This window comes from Paramisgurnus dabryanus, unplaced genomic scaffold, assembly GCF_030506205.2.
Source record: "Paramisgurnus dabryanus unplaced genomic scaffold, PD_genome_1.1 h2tg000174l_1_62367__unordered_in_group0, whole genome shotgun sequence".
Taxonomy (NCBI): Eukaryota; Metazoa; Chordata; class Actinopteri; order Cypriniformes; family Cobitidae; genus Paramisgurnus; species Paramisgurnus dabryanus.
Window position 1 is genome coordinate 50,001 of NW_027394090.1, and position 7,500 is coordinate 57,500.

Sequence of the window (7,500 nt, forward strand, 5' to 3'; positions counted from 1 at the left end):
TTCGAAAGGTCCCCTCGGGTGGAGCAACCGACCCAAAGGGCGAGTCGATCCGAGCAAAGGCGCCCGAGTTACGGCCGTTTAAAGGTCAGGCGGTGGTACCCCGTATCTCGGCCGGGCTTAGGGTTAGAGAGACGAGGGTTGGCTCGTTGGAAAGGTCCCCTCCGGTGGAGCAACCGACCCAAAGGGCGAAGTCCTGGGACTTTGTGCGCCGGAGCTACGGGCGTTTAAAGGTCAGGCGGTGGTGCCCCGTATCTCGGCCGGGCTTAGGGTTAGAGAGACGAGGGTTGGCTCGTTGGAAAGGGCCGCTCCGGTAGAGCAACCGACCCAAAGGGCGAGTCGATCCGAGCAAGGGCGTCCGAGCTGCGGCCGTGGGAAAATCCGCGGAGGGACCGCCGTATCTCGGCCGGGCTTGGGGTTAGGGAGAAGCGGGTAGGCTCGTTCGAAAGGTCCCCTCGGGTAGAGCAACCGACCCAAAGGGCGAGTCGATCCGAGCAAATGCGCCCGAGTTACGGCCGTTTAAAGGTCAGGCGGTGGTACCCCGTATCTCGGCCGGGCTTAGGGTTAGAGAGACGAGGGTTGGCTCGTTGGAAAGGTCCCCTCGGGTGGAGCAACCGACCCAAAGGGCGAGTCGATCCGAGCAAATGCGCCCGAGTTACGGCCGTTTAAAGGTCAGGCGGTGGTACCACCGTATCTCGGCCGGGCTTAGGGTTAGAGAGACGAGGGTTGGCTCGTTGGAAAGGTCCCCTCGGGTGGAGCAACCGACCCAAAGGGCGAGTCGATCCGAGCAAAGGCGCCCGAGTTACGGCCGTTTAAAGGTCAGGCGGTGGTACCCCGTATCTCGGCCGGGCTTAGGGTTAGAGAGACGAGGGTTGGCTCGTTGGATAGGGCCGCTCCGGTAGAGCAACCGACCCAAAGGGCGAGTCGATCCGAGCAAAGGCGCCCGAGTTACGGCCGTTTAAAGGTCAGGCGGTGGTACCCCGTATCTCGGCCGGGCTTGGGGTTAGAGAGACGAGGGTTGGCTCGTTGGAAAGGTCCGCTCGGGTAGAGCAACCGACCCAAAGGGCGAGTTCATCCGAGCAAAGGCGCCCGAGCTGCGGCCGTGGGAAAATCCGCGGAGGGACCGCCGTATCTCGGCCGGGCTTAGGGTTAGAGAGACGAGGGTTGGCTCGTTGGATAGGGCCGCTCCGGTAGAGCAACCGACCCAAAGGGCGAGTCGATCCGAGCAAAGGCGCCCGAGCTGCGGCCGTGGGAAAATCCGCGGAGGGACCGCCGTATCTCGGCCGGGCTTAGGGTTAGAGAGAAGCGGGTTGGCTCGTTGGATAGGGCCGCTCCGGTAGAGCAACCGACCCGAAGGGCGAGTCGATCCGAGCAAGGGCGCCCGAGCTGCGGCCGTGGGAAAATCCGGGGAGGGACCGCCGTATCTCGGCCGGGGAAAGGGCTAGAGGCTCGCGGGTAGGCTCGTTCGAAAGGTCCCCTCGCGTGGAGCGACCGACCCAAAGGGCGAGTCGATCCGAGCAAAGGCGCCCGTGCTGCGGCCGTGGGAAAATCCGGGGAGGGACCGCCGTATCTCGGCCGGGGAAAGGGCTAGAGGCTCGCGGGTAGGCTCGTTCGAAAGCCCCCCTCCGGCATAGCGACCGACCCGAAGGGCGAAGGCCCCGGACCCGAGGCGCCCGAGAAACGGCCGTGGGAAAATCCGGGCACAGACCGCCGTATCTCGGCCGGGGAAAGGGCTAGAGGCTCGCGGGTAGGCTCGTTCGAAAGCTCCCCTCCGGCATAGCGACCGACCCGAAGGGCGAAGGCCCCGGACCCGAGGCGCCCGAGAAACGGCCGTGGGAAAATCCGGGGAGGGACCGCCGTATCTCGGCCGGGGAAAGGGCTAGAGGCTCGCGGGTAGGCTCGTTCGAAAGCCCCCCTCCGGCATAGCGACCGACCCGAAGGGCGAAGGCCCCGGACCCGAGGCGCCCGAGAAACGGCCGTGGGAAAATCCGGGCACAGACCGCCGTATCTCGGCCGGGGAAAGGGCTAGAGGCTCGCGGGTAGGCTCGTTCGAAAGCTCCCCTCCGGCATAGCGACCGACCCGAAGGGCGAAGGCCCCGGACCCGAGGCGCCCGAGAAACGGCCGTGGGAAAATCCGGGGAGGGACCGCCGTATCTCGGCCGGGGAAAGGGCTAGAGGCTCGCGGGTAGGCTCGTTCGAAAGCCCCCCTCCGGCATAGCGACCGACCCGAAGGGCGAAGGCCCCGGACCCGAGGCGCCCGAGAAACGGCCGTGGGAAAATCCGGGCACAGACCGCCGTATCTCGGCCGGGGAAAGGGCTAGAGGCTCGCGGGTAGGCTCGTTCGAAAGCTCCCCTCCGGCATAGCGACCGACCCGAAGGGCGAAGGCCCCGGACCCGAGGCGCCCGAGAAACGGCCGTGGGAAAATCCGGGCACAGACCGCCGTATCTCGGCCGGGGAAGGGGCTAGAGGCTCGCGGGTAGGCTCGTTCGAAAGGCCCCCTCCGGCGGAGCGACCGACCCAAAGGGCGAAGGCCCCGGACCCGAGGCGCCCGAGATACGGCCGCGGGAATTTCCGCGAGCTTCGACCGGACGTATCTCCGGCGGGCGGGGTCGCACGGACCCGAGGCCGGGCTCGTCGGAAAGCCCCGGGACGGACCTTTCGAACGAGACCGGCCGCGCGTCCGGGCGACCTCCGAGGCGGACGCTAGGGGCGCCGGAGCCCCGGACGAGCGAAAATTCCGCGACCACCCGCCCGTATCTCGGCCCGGGAAAGGGCCAGAGACTCGAGGGAGGGCTCGTTCGAAAGCTCCCCTCCGGCATAGCGACCGACCCGAAGGGCGAAGGCCCCGGACCCGAGGCGCCCGAGAAACGGCCGTGGGAAAATCCCGCGGGGGTAGGCCGTATCTCGGCCCCGGAAAGGGCTAGCGACGCGCGGGTGGGCTCGTTCGAAAGGCCCCCCGCGGAGGAGCCACCCACCCGAAGGGCGAAGGCCCCGGACCCGGGGCGCCGGAGCAGCGCGGTAACGAAATTCGAATTTTCGACCGGAAGTATCTCGGGCCCCCGGGGTCGCACGGACCCGCGGCCGGTCTCGTCGGAAAGCCCCGGGCGAGACCTTTCCGACGAGCCCGGCCCCGAGTCCGTAGGACCTTCCCCGGCCGAGATACGGCGCCCGGCAGTTCATTGGCCGATATCTCGGAAACGGGGCGTCGTAGACGCTCCGTGGTATTGGTGACCTTGACGATGCCGGGTCAGACGAGTCGGCCGCGGGCACGGGCCCGGGGGCGCCGGCCGCCAGAGTCGGGTGGCTCGCGCACTTCCAGGCGGGCCGCTCGCGCACCTCCAGGCACCCCGACCCACTCGCCGAGGCCGACCGAGGTGCGCCGTCCCGGCCGCGGACCGGTCGGGGTCCCCTCTCGAAAGGGCAGTAGTGTGAACAGGTGCCATCGGGTATATAGGGGAAGGGGTCCTCTCGAACCAGGCCTTCGAACCCGCGCGAGCCTAGCCCGGCAAGGCTCACCCTCCCCGGCCACGGGTTCGGCCTCCGTCCCCCTGGAGGTCCGGCACCTCCAGGGTCCCCGACCCTGCCTCCCCTGCCCGAGGGGAGGCCTCCGAGGCGGGCCTGACAGGGCGGCCCTCCCTCCTGGAAGTCCGGTTCCTCCAGGGTCCCCGACCCTGCCTCCCCTGCCCGAGGGGAGGCCTCCGAGGCGGGCCTGACAGGGCGGCCCTCCCTCCTGGAAGTCCGGTTCCTCCAGGGCACACGTCCCTACCTCCGTAGCCCAGAGAGGTGACTCCGAGGCGGGCCTGACAGGGCGGCCCTCCCTCCTGGAAGTCTGGTTCCTCCAGGGCACACGTCCCCACCTCCGTAGCCCAGATGGGTGACTCGATAGCGGGCCTGACAGGGCGGCCCTCCCTCCTGGAAGTCCGGTTCCTCCAGGGCACACGTCCCTGCCTCCTTAGCCCAGAGAGGTGACTCCGAGGCGGGCCTGACAGGGCGGCCCTCCCTCCTGGAAGTCTGGTTCCTCCGGGGCACCCGTCCCTACCTCCGTAGCCCAGATGGGTGACTCGAAAGCGGGCCTGACAGGGCGGCCCTCCCTCCTGGAAGTCCGGTTCCTCCAGGGCACACGTCCCTGCCTCCTTAGCCCAGAGAGGTGACTCCGAGGCGGGCCTGACAGGGCGGCCCTCCCTCCTGGAAGTCTGGTTCCTCCGGGGCACACGTCCCTACCTCCGTAGCCCAGATGGGTGACTCGAAAGCGGGCCTGACAGGGCGGCCCTCCCTCCTGGAAGTCCGGTTCCTCCAGGGCACACGTCCCTGCCTCCTTAGCCCAGAGAGGTGACTCCGAGGCGGGCCTGACAGGGCGGCCCTCCCTCCTGGAAGTCTGGTTCCTCCAGGGCACACGTCCCTACCTCCGTAGCCCAGATGGGTGACTCGAAAGCGGGCCTGACAGGGCGGCCCTCCCTCCTGGAAGTCCGGTTCATCCAGGGCACACGTCCCTGCCTCCTTAGCCCAGAGAGGTGACTCCGAGGCGGGCCTGACAGGGCGGCCCTCCCTCCTGGAAGTCTGGTTCCTCCAGGGCACACGTCCCTACCTCCGTAGCCCAGATGGGTGACTCGAAAGCGGGCCTGACAGGGCGGCCCTCCCTCCTGGAAGTCCGGTTCATCCAGGGCACACGTCCCTGCCTCCTTAGCCCAGAGAGGTGACTCCGAGGCGGGCCTGACAGGGCGGCCCTCCCTCCTGGAAGTCTGGTTCCTCCAGGGCACACGTCCCTGCCTCCTTAGCCCAGAGAGGTGACTCCGAGGCGGGCCTGACAGGGCGGCCCTCCCTCCTGGAAGTCTGGTTCCTCCAGGGCACACGTCCCTACCTCCGTAGCCCGGATGGGTGACTCGAAAGCGGGCCTGACAGGGCGGCCCTCCCTCCTGGAAGTCCGGTTCATCCAGGGCACACGTCCCTACCTCCGTAGCCCAGATGGGTGACTCGAAAGCGGGCCTGACAGGGCGGCCCTCCCTCCTGGAAGTCTGGTTCCTCCAGGGCACACGTCCCTGCCTCCTTAGCCCAGAGAGGTGACTCCGAGGCGGGCCTGACAGGGCGGCCCTCCCTCCTGGAAGTCTGGTTCCTCCAGGGCACACGTCCCTGCCTCCTTAGCCCAGAGAGGTGACTCCGAGGCGGGCCTGACAGGGCGGCCCTCCCTCCTGGAAGTCTGGTTCCTCCAGGGCACCCGTCCCCACCTCCGTAGCCCAGATGGGTGACTCGAAAGCGGGCCTGACAGGGCGGCCCTCCCTCCTGGAAGTCTGGTTCCTCCAGGGCACACGTCCCTGCCTCCTTAGCCCAGAGAGGTGACTCCGAGGCGGGCCTGACAGGGCGGCCCTCCCTCCTGGAAGTCTGGTTCCTCCAGGGCACCCGTCCCCACCTCCGTAGCCCAGATGGGTGACTCGAAAGCGGGCCTGACAGGGCGGCCCTCCCTCCTGGAAGTCTGGTTCCTCCAGGGCACACGTCCCTGCCTCCTTAGCCCAGAGAGGTGACTCCGAGGCGGGCCTGACAGGGCGGCCCTCCCTCCTGGAAGTCCGGTTCCTCCGGGGCACACGTCCCTACCTCCGTAGCCCAGATGGGTGACTCGAAAGCGGGCCTGACAGGGCGGCCCTCCCTCCTGGAAGTCTGGTTCCTCCAGGGCACCCGTCCCTACCTCCGTAGCCCAGATGGGTGACTCGAAAGCGGGCCTGACAGGGCGGCCCTCCCTCCTGGAAGTCTGGTTCCTCCAGGGCACCCGTCCCTACCTCCGTAGCCCAGATGGGTGACTCGAAAGCGGGCCTGACAGGGCGGCCCTCCCTCCTGGAAGTCTGGTTCTTCCAGGGCACACGTCCCTACCTCCGTAGCCCAGATGGGTGACTCGAAAGCGGACGCGGGAGGGTGTACGTGGCGCACCCCCAGGCCGAAGAGAGGTCTCGTGAGCGGACGCGAGGGTGTACGACAGAAGGCCTGGAAGTCTCTGACTTCCAGGGTCACCGACCCTACCTCATGAGCCCGAAGAGGTGACTCGAATGCGGACGCGGGGGTGTACGTGGCGCACCCCCAGGCCGAAGAGAGGTCTCGTGAGCGGACACGAGAAGTACGACAGAGGGCCTGGAAGCAAAAGCGGGTGACTCGTGCACTTCCAGAAAAGGCAAAAGCGGGTGACTCGTGCACTTCCATAAAGCCGAAACGAGGTCTCGTGAGCGGACACGAGAAGTACGACAGAGGGCCTGGAGGTAAAAGCGGGTGACTCGTGCACTTCCAGGGTCTCCGACCTTACGGCGCCTTCCGACGCGGGCGCCTCCTCCCGGACGAGCCACGGGAAGGGCCCCTTCTCTCAAGGGGCGGTCGTTTGAACAGGTGCCATCGGGTATATAGGGATGGGTTGCTTCGAAAGTGGACCTCCAGCGTCCTCCCTCCCTGCGGCAGATCCCAAGAAAGGTCTGTGCGCGTCGGTGTGCGATGAACGAAAAACCGTTAAAAGAACTGGAACGGTTGGAACGGACGAAGGGCGTCTGATGTGAGGCAGCGCCCCGGGCGAGTGTCGAAAGACGGGTAACCCATATCCGCATGCCGCCTAGGCGGAAAGATCCGGCCTGGATCATATCAAGGCTAATGCCTAAAAACTAAAGCTACCTTGGGTGATGGAACTCGGCTACGGCCGCAAAACGATCCGCCCTGGATCATCAAGGCTAATGCCTAAAAACTAAAGCTACCTTGGGTGATGGAACTCGGCTACGGCCGCAAAACGATCCGCCCTGGATCAAGGCTACGGCCTAAAAACGGCAAAAAAAGATCCAAAAGTCCCTGGATCAAGGCGCTTCGGCTTAAAACCTGTGAAAAGATCCGCCCTGGATCAAGGCTACGGCCTTAAAGCTGCTCAAAAGATCCGCCCTGGATCAAGGCTACGGCCTTAAAACTGCTAAAAAGATCCTAAAGTCTCTGGATCTAGGCTACGGCCTCAAAGACACACGTGTTGTGAGATAAGATCCGCCCTGGATCTCCAGGCTACGGCCTCAAAGGTTCGACCCGACCATATATGCTCAGACACGGGCGAACACAAAAGCGTAACAACCCATGTTGGAACCGTCGAAGGATCTCGGCGTCGGCCGTAAAACGGAAACCCCCCGGTCGTCGGTACGCGTGTGGCGGTCGAGGGCCCCCGGCCGCCGGTCGGGCGGGCGCGTGGATAGGTCTCCCGAGCGGTCAAGGAGTCCCGGAAGCCGGTCGGGCGAGCGGCCGGCCCCGGGGCACCCTACCCTCTCGGGCGCACCGACCCCACGCGTTTCGTCTCGGTCGGCGTCCGGGGTTCCGAGACACCCTTATGTATCTGTGTGACAGACGGAGTGGCACACCGTCTGCGGCGGGACAGGGCCGCCGACCGCGATGGAAGTCGAGTGAGGCGGCTTCCGGGGTCCAAGACCCTACAGACAGACGGAGTGGCGACCCGTCTGCGGCGGGCCAGGGCCGCCGACCGCGATGGAAGTCGAGTGGGGCGG